Source organism: Ambystoma mexicanum, chromosome 14 (genome assembly GCF_040938575.1).
Source record: "Ambystoma mexicanum isolate Mex_15411 chromosome 14, UKY_AmexF1_1, whole genome shotgun sequence".
NCBI lineage: Eukaryota > Metazoa > Chordata > Amphibia > Caudata > Ambystomatidae > Ambystoma > Ambystoma mexicanum.
Window position 1 is genome coordinate 593,786,485 of NC_090940.1, and position 16,081 is coordinate 593,802,565.

Here is a 16,081-nt window from a genome sequence, read left to right on the forward strand (position 1 = left end):
ACAACGCTAACAGCACAAAGGCATTGATATCCCCTTCGCCCAACAATAGCGGGGAATCTCAGGCCTTAGGAGGGGGGCCGAGCCAAACATTCACGCAAAAGGCTTATGAAAATGAGTGGTGGCGCCCATCAACGGAGGACCAAGAAAGAATTGGAGGAAGAATTGGCGGCGGTAACCGCCCGCATTGGCGCACAACTGATGGCATCTTCAGGGGAAGTGGCACTGTCGTTGGCCTAGGCTACTCGAACTTACGAAACCTCAAACTTGGCAATAACGGAGGACACAATCTTGAGTAGGGGGGGGCAGCTTTCAAGACCATGAATGCGGATGGTGAGTTGGAGCTAATGCAGAGAGTAGCCAAAATGATGTTGGTACTTCAGACTTCAGGGGGACAATGCAAAACAAGGGACTCAGGTGGTGGACAATGTGGATTGGGCAGCGAGGGGGGAGTCGGGTCTGGGTAGGAAAGGGCGCAGGCGTGGGCCAGGGGAAGCAGGGGGTGATGACTTAACAGGTCACATAGAAGGGGAGCAGTGCAACTCGGCACCTGACACGATTAGGGGAATCAAAAGCAGATTGCCAGCGATCATTGGGAATAACTACTCGAGCTGGCATATTCCTGAGGTTGTAAAGAACGAAAGGTGGAGGAGGAGGTTCATTGACATATACTCGCTGCTTGAGCATGAGACCAAGGGCCATGATACCTTGCAAGGGAATGGAGGGAGGGAGGCATTTAAGGCCAGAAAGCGGGTAAGGCCCGAAGAAAACTTAGAAAACTGGCTGGAAGGGTTCAAAATAATGGCCGGAATCATCGTACAGAAGGAACCTGATCAAGGGCCGGCATTATTTAATTGCTGCAGATGTGTAATTGAATAACACCAGAGGTTGGGGGGCTCTATATGGTTACTAAGGGACCAGCGGTTCCACAAAAGAATGGAGAATGATCCATTGATGAAATGGGACCATAAATAGGCCGAGGAGTGGTTAGAATCAACAAAAGGGGCAACTGAGAAACCAGATGGGAAAATCATAAGAGCCGGGAGTGGCCCCATCCAACGCAACCCGGTCAGGAGGCGCCACAACCTCAGCAAGGTCCAATCAAGAGCAGAAACAAGGGGGTGAGGGTGAGGGCAGGTGGTCTGTCCCCAAATTGGAGGGTGGGGCAAACAGTGCTCATCAGTCACATGTGGGAAATAAGGAGCCCAGTGCAGCAGCTTCTGGGCCTAGGCCGCCGCAGGGACCGTCTCAGGAAGGTTTCAGGGGCAGAGGGAGTCCAGGCAACCAGGCCAATCGGCGCCCCCTGTTCACATGCAGATTTTACAATGACAACAAGTGCAATTGGGGACCCAATTGCCAATATCGGCACAGCTGTTCGACGTGCAGGATGTTTGGGTACCCAGCAAGGAGTTGCAGGAGTGGGAGCAGGGAGAAAAGCAATGATCAGTGATAATAATGGGCCGGGGCTCATTGAGATTCAGTCACGGAAATGGGGATTTGGGGAAATGTTAGTTACGGAACGTGTGTTTACAAATGTTGTTACTTAATCTAAATAAACACATTATTTCTTCAAGGTGGCAGCGTTTATGGGGCAACTAGAAGAGATCCACGAGAGGCTCACCTAGCCTTCAATGCATCAGTTTTCCGGCAGAATGGTAATGGTAGACCTACAGCGGGGGTAAAGGGTGCATCGAAGGGGCGGGTGGGGCGAGGAAGGCAGACAGGGCAGCGGACGGCCAGGGGAATGGGGGGTTTGTTATGGGAAGGGCAGGGGCGTAGGACCAGGGGAGCTCACCACCAAGGGATCAAGGTGGAAAAATTACTTCAGTGGCTAACTCGGTCCCTCCATGCGCAAGAGAGGGACCTCCTGGTTGGGGGCTTTACAATGGGGTTTGAAATACCATATAATGGGCCTCGGGGAGCAAGGACAGTGGAAAAACTGAGGTCAGCTAGGGACTTCCCCGAAGTGGTAAAGGCTAAAATTGACAAAGAGAGGTCACTAGACAGGTTGGCGGGCCCTTACCGGATGCCTCCTTTGGGGGATTTAATAATTTCACTGTTGGAAAGAAGGAAAAGCGAAAATACCGGCTAATCCACAACTTGTCTCATCCCAGAGAGGACTCAGTGAATGATTGGCTGGAAGAGGCAGACTGCCCCCGTCTATTATGCTTCATTCGATCAGGCTATCAGTCTGGCCGGGAAGGCTAGGAAAGGGGCACTATTGGCTAAGGTGGATATTGAGGCGGCATTAAGACTATTGGGTTTCCAGTTCAGGGGGAGATTTATGTAGATCGGTGCATGCCGATGGGGTGCAGCATATCATGTGCTTATTTCGAGGAATTCAGCTCATTCTTGGAATGGGCTCTAAAAGAGATGGAGAGCGGGGTTGGCGGGACTCACTACTTGGATGGCTTCTAGTTTGTTGAGGAACCGGGGATGGACGTCTGCAGCACACTGCTCGACAAATTCATAAACTTGGCAGGTGAACTGGGGGTGCCCCTAGCGGGGGAAAAAACTCAGGGCCCCTGCACAAGGTTGACGTGCCAGGGAATCGAAATCGACACAGTCCTAGGGATTTGCTGCCTCCCAGATGAAAAGATACTCAAATGTACTGCAGACATCAACACAGCGCTAGCAGGCAGCAGGGTCACGTTGAGGATTATCCAGTCTCTAGTAGGCCGACTGAACTTTGCGGGTAGGATCATTTCAGCAGGAAGTGTATTCGTCAGGTGCCTCGCCTCAGCTACGGGGTATCAGGTAATATTATCTCCACCAATTATACTGCCATATATATGGTTGTGGGGTAAGGCATTAGGCGATATTATTAGTGGGGATAATTTATGGGGATATTGGGACTGGGGGTTGTGGGGGTGCCCCCATTACATAAAAAAAATTATAGGGGTTGCGGGGGTCTCCCCTGCAGGTTCCATGGCATAATATTGCCGCAAAAATATGGCGATATTTTTGTATGGTGATATTTTTGCGGGGATATTAACACATGGAACCAGCTATGGGGGGCATCAAAAGGAGGGCACAAGGCACATTTAAGCACAGGTTTAAGGGAGGATCTGTGGGTTTGGCTCAAATTTTTAAGGAATTTCTATGGGATTTGCCTGTGGCAGGCCCCCTGGGTCGCCTGCTCCCAAGTCCAGCTCTTTACTGACGTCGCAGAGCAGGGGTGGTTCGGGTGGATCCTGGAGAAGGAATGGTGCAGGGGAGACTGGCCTGATGCATGGATTAGGAAGGGATGGAGCAAGAACATCAATGCCCCGGAGTTGTTCCCCATAGTACTGGCTCTACACTTCTGGCCCAAGGAATTGACCAACAAGTGCTTAGTAGTATGGTCCGATAACCTTGCAGTGGTAAAAGTGGTCAACAAGCATTCGGCGCGTTGCCGAGCAACCCTAGGTTTGCTATGACACATGGTAAGGGTGGGCATGAAAATAAACACACGATTCAGCAGTGTTAGCTTAGACTCTGCCTCGCACAAGCAGTCGCCAGTCTCTTATCCTTCTGCTGCCCCCCACCCTTGTTCCCAGGGGCCACAGTATAGGGCTGAATCTGTTTCCCATGTGCCTTTATTCTGCTCACTGGACAGACCCCCGCCCCTCCACCGGAGCATTTCCCCAGGCAGCACCCCCTTCCCTCTCCCCCCCTTTGTGGTCTCACCTGCCACCCAGCACCATGTGGTTTGAGCATTTACCTTTCCCCTCCGTCCCCTTGTCACGTCCCATTCCTTGCTCCCCTCCTCCCCCCCTTAGTCTGGGCATGATGTTTACCCTATCTGTCCTCGTGTCCTTCTCCCCCCTCCCCCAGCATCGGGACATGCTCTAGTAGCCCGATCGTGCTCCTAAATGTTTTCTGGAGGCGATCGAGCTCATACACCCAGCATCGTATCCCGATCGCGCTCCTACATGCCTTCTGGAGGCGATCGGGCTTTCCTTCCAGGACGCGCACATGCTCCTCTCACGCGTTCCCTAGACAACGGGACGCGGCACTACCCACGCCAGCGCCACCACGCTGCTGCTCCCTTTCTATAGGAGATTGGGCTTACTGGCAAGCCACATACGAACTAAGCTGCACAGTCCCCCGCACGGCGCCCATGGAACCCTTCCTGCCATCAGGTAACCTCGGCCAAACCTGCCTTTTCTTTGCATTTGCACTGGTCCTGAGCCCTTACCAGCTGTTGTGTACTACGTACACGTAGTGCGCATGCGCGAGGCTCAAGGAGCTCGCGCATGCGCGGTAAAAGAATAAAGGCGGTGCCCGGCAGTTGCAGCCGGAGACCGGAGCCATCGCACGTCTCCGGCGTGTGTTCTTAGTATGCCTGTATGTGTGAGTGCATACGCGTGGGTTGCCTGACTCGCGGATCACCCGCGAGTATCTAAAACTGGCGACGAGGCGGAAATACGAACCACGACCTCGTTCCAACGCCACCGCAGGAACGAACGGAGCGCGAAGCAGTCGCGGACCGCTCGAAAACAGCCGGCGGCCATTTTGAGCGCTTGAGTGAAGTCGTCACTCACAGTGGTAGCGGCCCGTTCTGGGTGCTCGTGCGCCATCTGTGAGTCACCAGCAACCACATAGAACAATTTTTGGACACTTCACAGCCCAGCAGGAGCAGGGCTGTGATAAAAGAAGTGACAAAGGACAACACAGGTGATCCTTGTTACAGCCAGGAGTCGGATCACCAATCTTCTGTCAAGACCTTACCGTGAGTACCCAGGGAGATGGGTGATGAAGAGGGTGCCGCCGCCCCAGAAACACGCAGGGTACGCACCACCCTAGCGCCCATGCCCGAGTTCGACACGACAGGCCCACCATCTAAACTCGGCCCCAAATGGCTCACATGGGTTAAAAGACTAGAAATGATGTTCAGGGCCTCAGGGGAAACAGAGGATGAGGCGAAAATTGCCATCATGATGTACTCGGCAGGCACGGAGGTCCAGAAGATATACGACTCCCTCGACATTCCGGTGGCAACGTATGACGCAGTTAAGCAAGCGTTAAGGGATCACTTCCTACCACTTGCGAATGTCGATTTTGACAGATTCGTTATGGGGGCGGAAAGACAACGCAGCGAAGAATCGTTAGACCAGTTCTGTGCCCGTCTGAGACGTCTGGCGAGCTCCTGCAGGTGGGCCGATGAGGAGGAAATGGTCAGAAACCAACTACTGCAAGGATGCTGCTCTGGCAAACTCAGGAGGCAAGTCCTCAGAGAACCTGGACTAACCCTCCGGCAGATCCTAGACATGGGAAGGGCGCACGAACTGGCGGAGGCCAGAGGATCAAAGATGGACGCGGCCAGCACCCCAAAAGGGGAGGAAGAAGCGCTCGCTGTCAGGCGTTTCATGCCGGGAAAGGCCAGATGGACACCAAAGACGGAGGAAAGGACCACGAGATCGCACTCGTCTCAATCTTGCTCGGACTGTGGGTACGATCTCCCTCACAGGGGTGAGTGCCCAGCTAAGTCGAGGACGTGTGGCAGATGTGGGGCCCCCGGACACTATGCCAGGATGTGTAGGGCCACTGTGCCCGTGGCAGCCAACAGGGGACCAGAGAGGTTCATGAGGTATGGTGCCCGTAATGTGAAGGGCGTATCTTCTCTGGAACAAGAGATACAGGACATGAACATCGCCGAAGAAGAGGAAGAGGAAGAAGAAGGTGAAATTTTCTGTATCTCCAGCATTGCAAGTGGCCCCGGAACTAGACGAAAACCCACATGCACCGTGAATATTGGAGAAGTCCCCACCCCAGTCCTCATCGACACGGGGGCATCGGTGTGTGTGCTCGCGGACAGACACTATAAGGCCCTTGCGGGCCCACCGAAACTCTCTCAATCAAGAGCCCAAATATATGCGTTTGGCGAGGATGAACCCCTACCTATCCAAGGAGTGTTCATAGCCCCGGTGTCCCACGGCGGGAACAGCATCAAGGCGAGATTCTTCGTCACAAGTGTGAGCCCGCATTCATTGCTGAGCTGTGCAGCATCGGAAGCGCTTAACTTGGTGCACTTCACATTTGCTGTATATCTGTCGGACCTGAATGGCCTACTGGCACGTTTTCAGGAACTCTTCAGAGGGATAGGGAAACTTAAGGCTGATCCTGTGCGGCTCCACATCGACAAGTCGGTCAGGCCAACGGCGCTAAAGCATCGCCGCATCCCTTTTCACCTGAGGGCCCAGGTGGAAAAGGAACTTCAACTCCTAATAGAACGGGACATTATCGAGAAGGTTGAAGGGCCGACGCCCTGGGTTTCCCCGATCGTTGTCGCCCCAAAGCCAAAGCAACCGGAGGCGGTGCGAATTTGTGTTGACATGCGACTGCCCAATTTGGCGATAAAAAGGGAGCGTCACATCACACCAACTCTGGACGACATTGTGGGCGAGCTCCAAGGAGCTAGAGTCTTCTCCAAGCTGGACTTAAGAGCCGGGTACCACCAGCTGGAACTCCACCCGGAGTCCAGGTATATAACGACCTTCACAACCCATGAAGGACTATACCAATACAAGAGGCTCAGTTTTGGGATATCCTCCGCGGCTGAGGTTTTTCAAAACTCCATCAGAGGGGCCCTGTCGGGGCTAAAAGGGGTCATAAACATGTCGGATGACATCCTTGTATTCGCCAGGTCAGAAGCGGAACACATCAAGCGCCTGGAAGACACTTTTCGCAGATTGCACGACCTTGGCCTAACGCTGCACCAGGAGAAGTGCGAGTTTATGAGGGACAGCCTGGAGTTCTTTGGATTCATTTTTCACGCAGGAGGCATTTCCCCTGATCCGAGGAAGGTGAAGGACATCAGAGAGGCTTCGTCACCCACGTCCCCGGCGGAAGTTCGCAGTTTTTTAGGCATGGTGACGTATTGCGGTCGGTTCATCCGGGACTTGGCCTCCATCTCCGAACCGTTGCGTGCCCTCACCAGGAAGGACGTGGCTTGGGCATGGACTGGAAAAGAACAAAGGGCGTTCACGGCCATCAAAGAAGCCCTGTCCGAACTTGATACCATGGCATACTTTAACCCAACCCGGGAATCGGAGATAGTGGTGGATGCCAGTCCCGTGGGGCTGGGGGCAGTTCTCTTACAGGCAGATCAACAGGGAGCGATGAGACCCATCGCGTATGCCAGCAAGGCACTAACCAGCACCGAGAGGAGGTATTCCCAAATTGAACGGGAGGCCCTCGCAATATTATGGGGCTGCAAGCATTTCCGTTTGTACATCCTGGGGAAGCCAGTCGTCGTTGTGACAGACCACAAACCACTACTGCCCATCCTGGCTGGGGCATCGTCCAAACCACCACCGAGGATCGAAAGATGGATGTTATCCCTCATGGAATATGGGGTTAAACTAATCTACCGCCCAGGGACCCACAACCCCGCTGACTACCTGTCCCGCCATCCCTGTTCAGGGCAGTCAGGGGTGACCACAGAAGTTGCGAGTTGCGCGGACTCCATTCATCTGGTTGTTGAATCGGCACTACCTGTGGCACTATCAAGGGAAGCGATCGCCAATGAGTCCAACTCTGACGAGGCGTTTCTGAGGGCGAAAGAAGCAGTAACATCAGGCGCCTGGAAGGACCTCCTCTTGAACAACGCCAGGAGAAACGTGGAAGTGCAAAAGGACCTGCAGGCCTTGTGGAGTGCACGTCATGATCTGTCCGTGACGACCGACGGACTACTGTTGAGAGGACACAGGATTGTGATCCCCAGATCTCTCATCGGGAAGGTCCTTCACTTGGCTCACAATGGACACCAGGGAATGACCAGGATGAAGGCACGTCTCCGACTGAAGGTCTGGTTCCCGGACTTAGAGAAAAGAGTCGAAGAGTTTGTGAGGGCGTGCATCCCATGCCAAGCCACCAGCCCAGCTGACAGAGGGCCGCCAGTGCAATCCATGGCGAGAAGTGAACTACCCTGGGGGACGGTCCATGCCGACTTCGGCTCCACCGGTCGAGGACTGTACTTCCTGGTTGTGACCGACCAGTGGTCACGGTACCCGGAGGTGGAACTTGTAGAATCCACGGCCAGCGATCACACCATCGCAGCACTGGACAAGATCTTTGCCACCCATGGTTTTCCGGTGGAGTTGTGTTCGGACAATGGGTCACCCTTCCAGGGGCAAGTTTTTGCACGATACTGCGAAGAAAAGGGGATAAAGCATCGGAAAGTCACCCCGTTATGGCCAAGGGCTAACGGTGAGGTAGAGCGCTTCATGCGCACCCTAAACAAGGTCTTTCGGATTTCCGAAAATGGAGGGGAAGACCTCCGAAGGAACCTGTTTGAATTTCTCCGGGAGTATCGGACAACCCCGCACCGATCCACGGGAGTTGCCCCGGCCGAGGCACTCTTCAGAAGAATACCGCGAGGGCTCATACCCGAGACCGAAGGGCGAGAACCTGGCGTGATAAACAACGAGCAGGTGCAGTTGGAAAGAGTGGCCAGGAACGAGAGAGAAACGATACGGAGACGGTTACCCGAGAAGCAAATAGCAGTAGGGGACACTGTCTTAGTACGAAACCGAAGGTCGGAGGGTAAATTATCGACAACATACGAGACCCAACCGCTAGGTGTAACTCATGTAAAGGGCACCATGATCACTGCAGCCAATGCCAGAGGCACGATTACACGGAATGTGTCTTTCTTCAAGCGCATCCAGACAGCAGAGGATGATGCGACGGCGGATCGTGCTCCGGCACAAGAAAGTGTGCCAGAACCGGCAGAGGGCCCTCCAGTAGCTGACATGCCGGCGCCAGAAGTTCCTGAGGAGACGTCGCCACGATACCCGAGCAGGGCAGGGCGAAGAATACCTCAGAGGTTCAGGGACTTCATCATGGACCCGGCTCCCTAGCATACAAGGCGAGGACATATCCTGTTCATGATGACAAGCAAGTTTTGTGTTAATGTTGTGTTCATGTTGAACTGTTCTGTTTCTGGGGAAAAGGGAGGAGTGTTGTGTACTACGTACACGTAGTGCGCATGCGCGAGGCTCAAGGAGCTCGCGCATGCGCGGTAAAAGAATAAAGGCGGTGCCCGGCAGTTGCAGCCGGAGACCGGAGCCATCGCACGTCTCCGGCGTGTGTTCTTAGTATGCCTGTATGTGTGAGTGCATACGCGTGGGTTGCCTGACTCGCGGATCACCCGCGAGTATCTAAAACCAGCTACCTGATCCTCATCATTGCTCGTTTTTATTCCCCAGCTGCCTGATGTGACGCTTGATACAAGCACCTTTCCCAGCACCCCTCCTGGATCCCTGCGGGAGGTAATGTACGCTCTCTCCCCATTTTTCCTAGTATGCTCCCATATGCACCGGGCTGCCTCTCCTGCTTATCATAATTCCTTGCTTTTTAAGGTAGGTTTTGGGTATTGCCCCCGACTTTTGATACAGACCTGGGCTCCCAGCCATGACCCCACGCCCCGCCCCCCCCCTACCTGTGACGATGAGACTTCCACCTCACTGGTGACCAGGCACCTTAACATTCCTGCATCCATGTTTAGGTATTTAATGCCACTTCGCTCTTCTGCACCAAAGTAGACCACCACTGCCCCCGAGGATGAGAGAGCCAGGCCAGAGGTTTTGCTAAATGCTGTTTTCTCTCCCTCCCCCACCCCCTCTTTTGTCTCCCTACAGGAGACGCATGTACCCAGCGGTGGTACCTCCAGTTTACCAGTGCTGGACTAAAAAAAAATGATTTGTTTTTAGAATCTTGATCCGGAAGAAGATGGCTCAGTCCCCTAACGCCATTGAAACCAGTCGACCCCTGTGGTCATGAGGGCTCTCATGACCTGCTTTGATATCTTCCATCACATCAGATAGATACTGTTTCACAAAACACTTGCGTGCACACTCACACATATGGAGTGAGCGGTTTTTCTAAGAGCCATTTTAGCTTTTCTTGTTTTCCTGTTTAGCCTTGTTTAGCTTTGTTCTCTACGACGGGCATTCCACTTGAACCTTTTGCATCCCAACTATGTTGACCTATGGGCTGAATAAAAATTGACATTTAGTTTGGAATACAATCGGTTGACCTGACTCCAGGTTGCCACTGATGAGATCAGGCAGTGACAGAATCTAATATACAGTTCTGCCCACTTCTGCAAAAGCCACTTGGAATTGCCCAATACTTTTTACAATTTTTCTTGAACCATACATTTGCCACCAGTATAGAAGGCAACGGACAGCTTTCTCCTCTATCACTCCAAGCTAGTCGTTACACCACACACCATCTAGGGTAAGGCATCCCCAACAGGGACAGGGTGTTCTTCCCCAGGGCAAGTTAGTCTTGTAGCTGGGTGGTCCTCCCCTTCCCACAGTCTGAACGCCTATACAAGCATTGGCCATTTTTTACCTCACAAAGTACTTCTGTCCTATAGAACCGTTGTTTTTGTGGTATCATGAAAATAAACACAGCCATGAAAGCGCGCCACATTCTCGGGGTATATAACGTTGCAGCTGATGCACTTTCTTCTTTGCAGATGGCGCGCTTTTGGAAGGTCCACCCAGAGGCCCAGGCAACAATGACACCGTTCAGCAACCACCTTTGGAACTTAGTGAGCTCGGAAAAGGCATAAGGGAGCTAGCGTTGCTGGCCTTGTTGGGCGGACTAGAGACAGATACAGCAAAAATGTTAGCACCTTCCGGCAGGCAACTAAAAACACGGGGTCGGACGGCTGGGCCTCAAAGTTCAGCGATTTTTGCTATAGGCCTTGGACACAAAGAAAGCCAAGTCCTGCGTGGCAGACCATTTCATAGCTATTGCATTCCACAGCCAGCTGGCGGGGAGAGGGGATCCAACCAAGACTTTTCTGGTGAGGGCAGCTCTGAAGGGGTGGGACAGAGGGGCACCAACTCGCAAAAACGATAGGCGACCCATACACTTCGATCTCCTGAAAAAGATCATGTCAGTATTAGAGTTTGTGTGTTACTTCTGGTATGAACACACTTTTTTCAAAGCTTGTTTTGCATTGGCTTTCTTCAGGGCCCTGCGCATTAGCGAGTTGGTGGCCAGGGCTAAGGTAGATCCAAACCAAAGGGCACTATTGACGAAGGACATGGCCATAAAGGGGGTAGCATTGCATGTCAAGATAAGGTTATCCAAAATAGATCAACAGGCAAAGGGGAAAGTGATGGTGTTGGGGAAGCTGGGGCAGGATGCCTTTTGTCAAGTGGTGGCTATGTCCACATTCCTGGGTGCAAGGGTAGACCGGCCATCATACCTTTTCTCACATGATGGTTCACCCCTCACACAATTCCAATTCAGGAGAGTCTTAGCATCAACGCTAGTCAGGGCCCGGTGCAACCCAGCCTTGTATTCCCCACACTCATTTCGGATAGGGGTGGCCACAACAGCACACAGGGAAGGTCTGGGGGATGATTTGATAAAAAAAGCATTGGGAGATGGGATTCAGACAAATTCAAATGCTACATTAGACCTGAAGAAAGGCTGCTTGGGTCTGCAGTGTGAGGGAGTGAACGGGGGGAATAGGTTGGTGGGGGACTTTATGGGGGATGCTGAAACAAGGGGTGGTGTGTAGGGGTCCTTCAACAAGCCGTTGGGGGGTAGCCTGCATTCATCTGTCCACAGATGGAACTTCAGTATGGATGGTTCAGTATGAGTTGTTGGCCATTTGTTTGTGGCCAGAGCAGCAGAAAGATCAAGGAAGGTGAGAAGGGATGGCAACCTGCGTTTCTCGCGCACACACATTTGGTGGATCACAAAAGGAGGGTTGCGTTGGGGCCAATTATGGGGGGCACTAGAGATGCCCTCATGGCATCACAGCCCACCCGACATCTTAAAGCTGCACATGGGGGGGGGGGGGGCAACGATTTGGTCTCAATGAGAGGAAAGGAACTAACGTCCGCTATGTGGGTGAGTATTATGCAGGTGCGGATGGAGTTTCAAGGCACAGGGGTATTTTGGTCTGAAATATTCACCAGACAGGAGTGGCGGGGTGCGTCTTGTCACAGGCCGATGGAGGCATCAAAGAGGAAGTTGAACTCCAATATGGGGGCATATTTAAAAAGTAGGGGCATGAGCTGGATCAGACATCCATTGATCATGTTGAAGACAGCAGGGTATTTTGGGTGGGATAGGACCCACTTGTCAGATGTAGGTGTGGCACTGATGACCATGGAATTGAGAGAAGCCTTGTCAGGTTCGGGGTGTGTATGAAGGCCTTAGGGGAATAGGGGGGCCACTAGGGAGGGCAGTACAGCCGGAATCATGAAACCAGGAGGCCACCGCCTTAGGTCCCACCCACCCGCACCTAACAGCAAGATAACAGTCAAGTCAGGTATAAATACAGTAGATGCACGAGAGACACTTTCACATTAAGGCGAAGGCTGGGCTGGATCTCGTCTACAAAGATCGACACGCCATTGGTCACGTCCAGAGGGCCCCTCTGAATGTCATTATTGTTGGGATGAGTGTGAATGTGAGCGGGTAAGCAGAATTATTGGGAAGTCCCTTGCCCCAGGGCGAACCACAACCTGGTGTCTGGGGGGAACTCTCTGCCACCGGTAACCAGCAGAGAGTCATGGCGGAGTCGCAGGTCGATCCCATAAAAAGCACTGACAGATCCCATAGGGGACGGTGCAGCCAATAGCTTAGAAGTAACAGCACCCAGGAGTACTAGACTCAGGGGAGGCCCCGGGAAAAAGGGGGAGGTTGTAGGGGGCTTGGAAGTCCTTCCAACTCCAAAATTGGGGGCGTGGGGAAGGGAAGGTAGAATGGAAACTGGGTGAAAAGGGAAGGGAAGTTGTGGGGGGAAGGAGAAGAATGCGTTACAGGAAGGTTTGGGTCTAGTCAGAATTTGGGGATGGGGTTAAAGAAGGAGTGGGTAAGGAAATAAACGGGGGAAGGGAAAGTATCTAGGGGAAGGTGGAGAGTGGGGGATTAAAACAGCTCTGGAGGTAAAGGTTGGCAGGTCTGGGAGGAAGCAGGCGGTTAGGGAAAAAAACTTTCTGGGGGCATGATGGCTAAGAACCTGGGTGTGGGGGGAATGGGCAGGCAACATGGGAAATAGATAGAACTGAATATGGAAGCAAGGGTGGCAGAAATGGAATAAAACTAAAGGGGGGGCGGAAACACGGTGGGGAGGAGGAAGAACCTCTGGAATGAAGGGGCGGGTTAGGCAGGGGGAAGGGGCCCGGGTAGGAGGGGAGAAGGAAAGGATTTGGAATTAGAACAAAAGTAAGAGAACAATGAAGATGGGTAGAATGGGGAAGAAAGAACTGAGAATTAGAAAATTAGCATTTAGACAGAACAAATTAATAAGAAAATGGAAGTGAAGAAAAGTCATGAACTCTAAGCCTAGAATTTGAATGTTAGAATGTTAGAACAAGTGAATAGAAATAGAATGAGAAAGTACATGAATTGGAAAAGAAATAAATTAAAAAAAGCAAAAGTGAAAAGTAAACTAAGAATTGGCCATGGGTAGCAGTGATCGAAGTGAGCGGGAACAGTCGAGAGCGGTGTTCCACTACTTTTATTTTTTTCTGTTTACCATTCCTCTACTTTTTAAGACCATATTCACCATTCTGTATAGAGGATTTGTCCATTCATGTCCCTGTGCAAGTGTGAAGTTGTAATAGGAGCCTTAGTTTCTAGTCCCTTAGACTTTTGCAATGCCCCGCCCGCAACACCCGTCACATGTTGCACTATGCTTCCACCTACTCTCTTCCCTGCCGAGACCACAGTTCCACTACTTTTGTCGGTACACTTATATCACTGATGGGTAGAGAGAGAATGTTTATGGAGGGACGGATCTACCTGGCAGGGTCCATTGGACACTGACCGCGGCGGGGTGCTTCAGAAGCCAAACCCAGTGTAGAATAACCCTGAGTTGTGGTGGAGAAACAGATCACCTGTAAGATAACTCCCGGCTTTAAAGCTTGCTGCAGCATTTGTGATTTCCACCTTTGAAAACTGGTCTTGCCTCTTTATTTCGGGGAACCTTCTGGAGGTCTTGGAAGGGTGGGGGGGGGCAGGGGGCTGAATGTGGTGAGGGAGCCTACATCCAGGGGAGGCGCAGTTGTGGGATGTCCCTGCTAAGAAGCCCAGGGTACAGAGGCCTACCAGGAAATCTCCAGAGTTCCCTATGGGCCAGTCCACACGTGACCACATCACATGAAATTATTGAAAAAACCAAGCACAATCCCATCGAAAATTCTCCCTTCGAGGCCAACAAGTATGACTAATATGCATAACCGCGACCATAAACATATCCTTACAGGCAAAATAAAAGGACTGTAAACATACATCGCTGCAAATGATTGCCTGGTAGCAACCAACAGGCATTACTGTTGCTTCTTACAACATACCTGCATAATTTGTACAATGCCTCTCAATGCTACATTCCCGACATGGAACACTAATAAGCATGTGTCGTCCGTCTCTGAGAGCAAGCACAACCACGCATCTCAACAATGCGCCCACACACATTTAGTGTTGCAATTGTCGCCCTGCTCCTCCCCTTTTGTGTCCCGTTGGCACCAACTTTCCTTTGAGCCGGGAGACCATCACGGTCCCCTACTGTCCTACCGGAACAGAAGGACGTATTGCTCAAAAATTGCAACCTGTTCTCTTGCTCCTTTATCCGACCCATCACATCACCGCTCCTCTGCAACAAGCTTGCGGACGGTTCATGTGATCAAAACAAATGGCACACCTGTACATATCCAACAAATGCTCATACTATTAATGGCTGACTACAGGCACCGCTTTGTCTAGCATTTTCTGGTGTCACGCTCACCAAGAGTACGCTAAAAAAGTACACACCCAAAAGTATAACGCCCAGCTCGCAGCCATCTCATATCTCCAAAAATTCTCTCATTCCTCTATCGCAGCACTGCACCAGACAAGTACAAAAAACCAGCTTGACGCGCTTTCCCTACAAAAACACATTTCCCACTGCCCTGCCACGGCCAGTCGGGCTACCCACGCCCGCCACCACTGTATAATACAAATCAACACAATGCTCATCTGCACCTCGCGCCCCCACTCTTTATACCTTCCGGGACCCCTTGGCTCCTCTACAGCGGGCGCAACTGCGTCAGTGACAGTACTGCGCCGCCCGATGCCGGGAAGTCCCCTTCCACAAACTGCTGCCCCTCTCTTCTTGGCCCACCTCCACGCCCCTCAATCCGCTGCTCTGGCTAAACACCAGGGCTGCTATTGAAATGTTCCCAGAGCAGCGTGTTGCACGTCGGTGAAGTCGCGGAAGATCAACAGAGCTGTCATCGCCCCTGAAGACCGATGCGCTACTTACCAGAGGCTCGCAGGAGTGAGAAAGAAAGCAGACTGAAGGCTGAATGACCGCCGCGAAGCCAGACAGCAAGAGGGAGCCGCTGCAGACAGCCAGTGAGTCGGCTGAGTGTGAATGCTGACCTTGGGGCTCTCCAAACAAGAAAGCTGTTACAATGCAACAATGATGAATACTGAACGATTGACAAATCAAAGCAGAAACTATTTTCTGAATATCGAATAATTAAAAGAGGGGACCACTTATGACCAGCATTGTAAACAGCCAAGAGGCTGTCAAAAGACTTTGGGAAAACTACCAGTGGGAAAAGCCTCTAACCAGTACTACCCACAGCCAGGGCAGTTTCTAGCCAACTTGGTGCCCACGGCAAACATCAGAATGCACCCCCTCACTCCCCACTGGCACACGTCACTCCCAAACTACACCTCTGTCGTGCTACAACCCAGCCTCAATATGAATAAATAATTGCTATATAAATGAAGCGGGTTTCATTACATTGTAATTCATGTACTTTACAGAAGAATTCTAATGTGAAAACACAGCTGTTGCTGCCCAGGTAAATGTTTTTTCTTTCACCTGCTCTTAGGGAAGGCCTTGCCTGAATGCAGTGTCAAACTGTCCGTACTGGCACACAGCGGTGTGAACATCCTACCATGGTCTGAGGGCCCACTGACCCATAGCCCTGTGTTGCAGGTGTTCTGTTCGTACCACCTCACTTGTATTTCACAAGGGGCAATTCTAGACTAACCATATTAATTATTTTCTGATACGCTCTTAATGCACTATTTCAAAATACCTCTATGAGAGTGGGAAAGGGGAAAAATA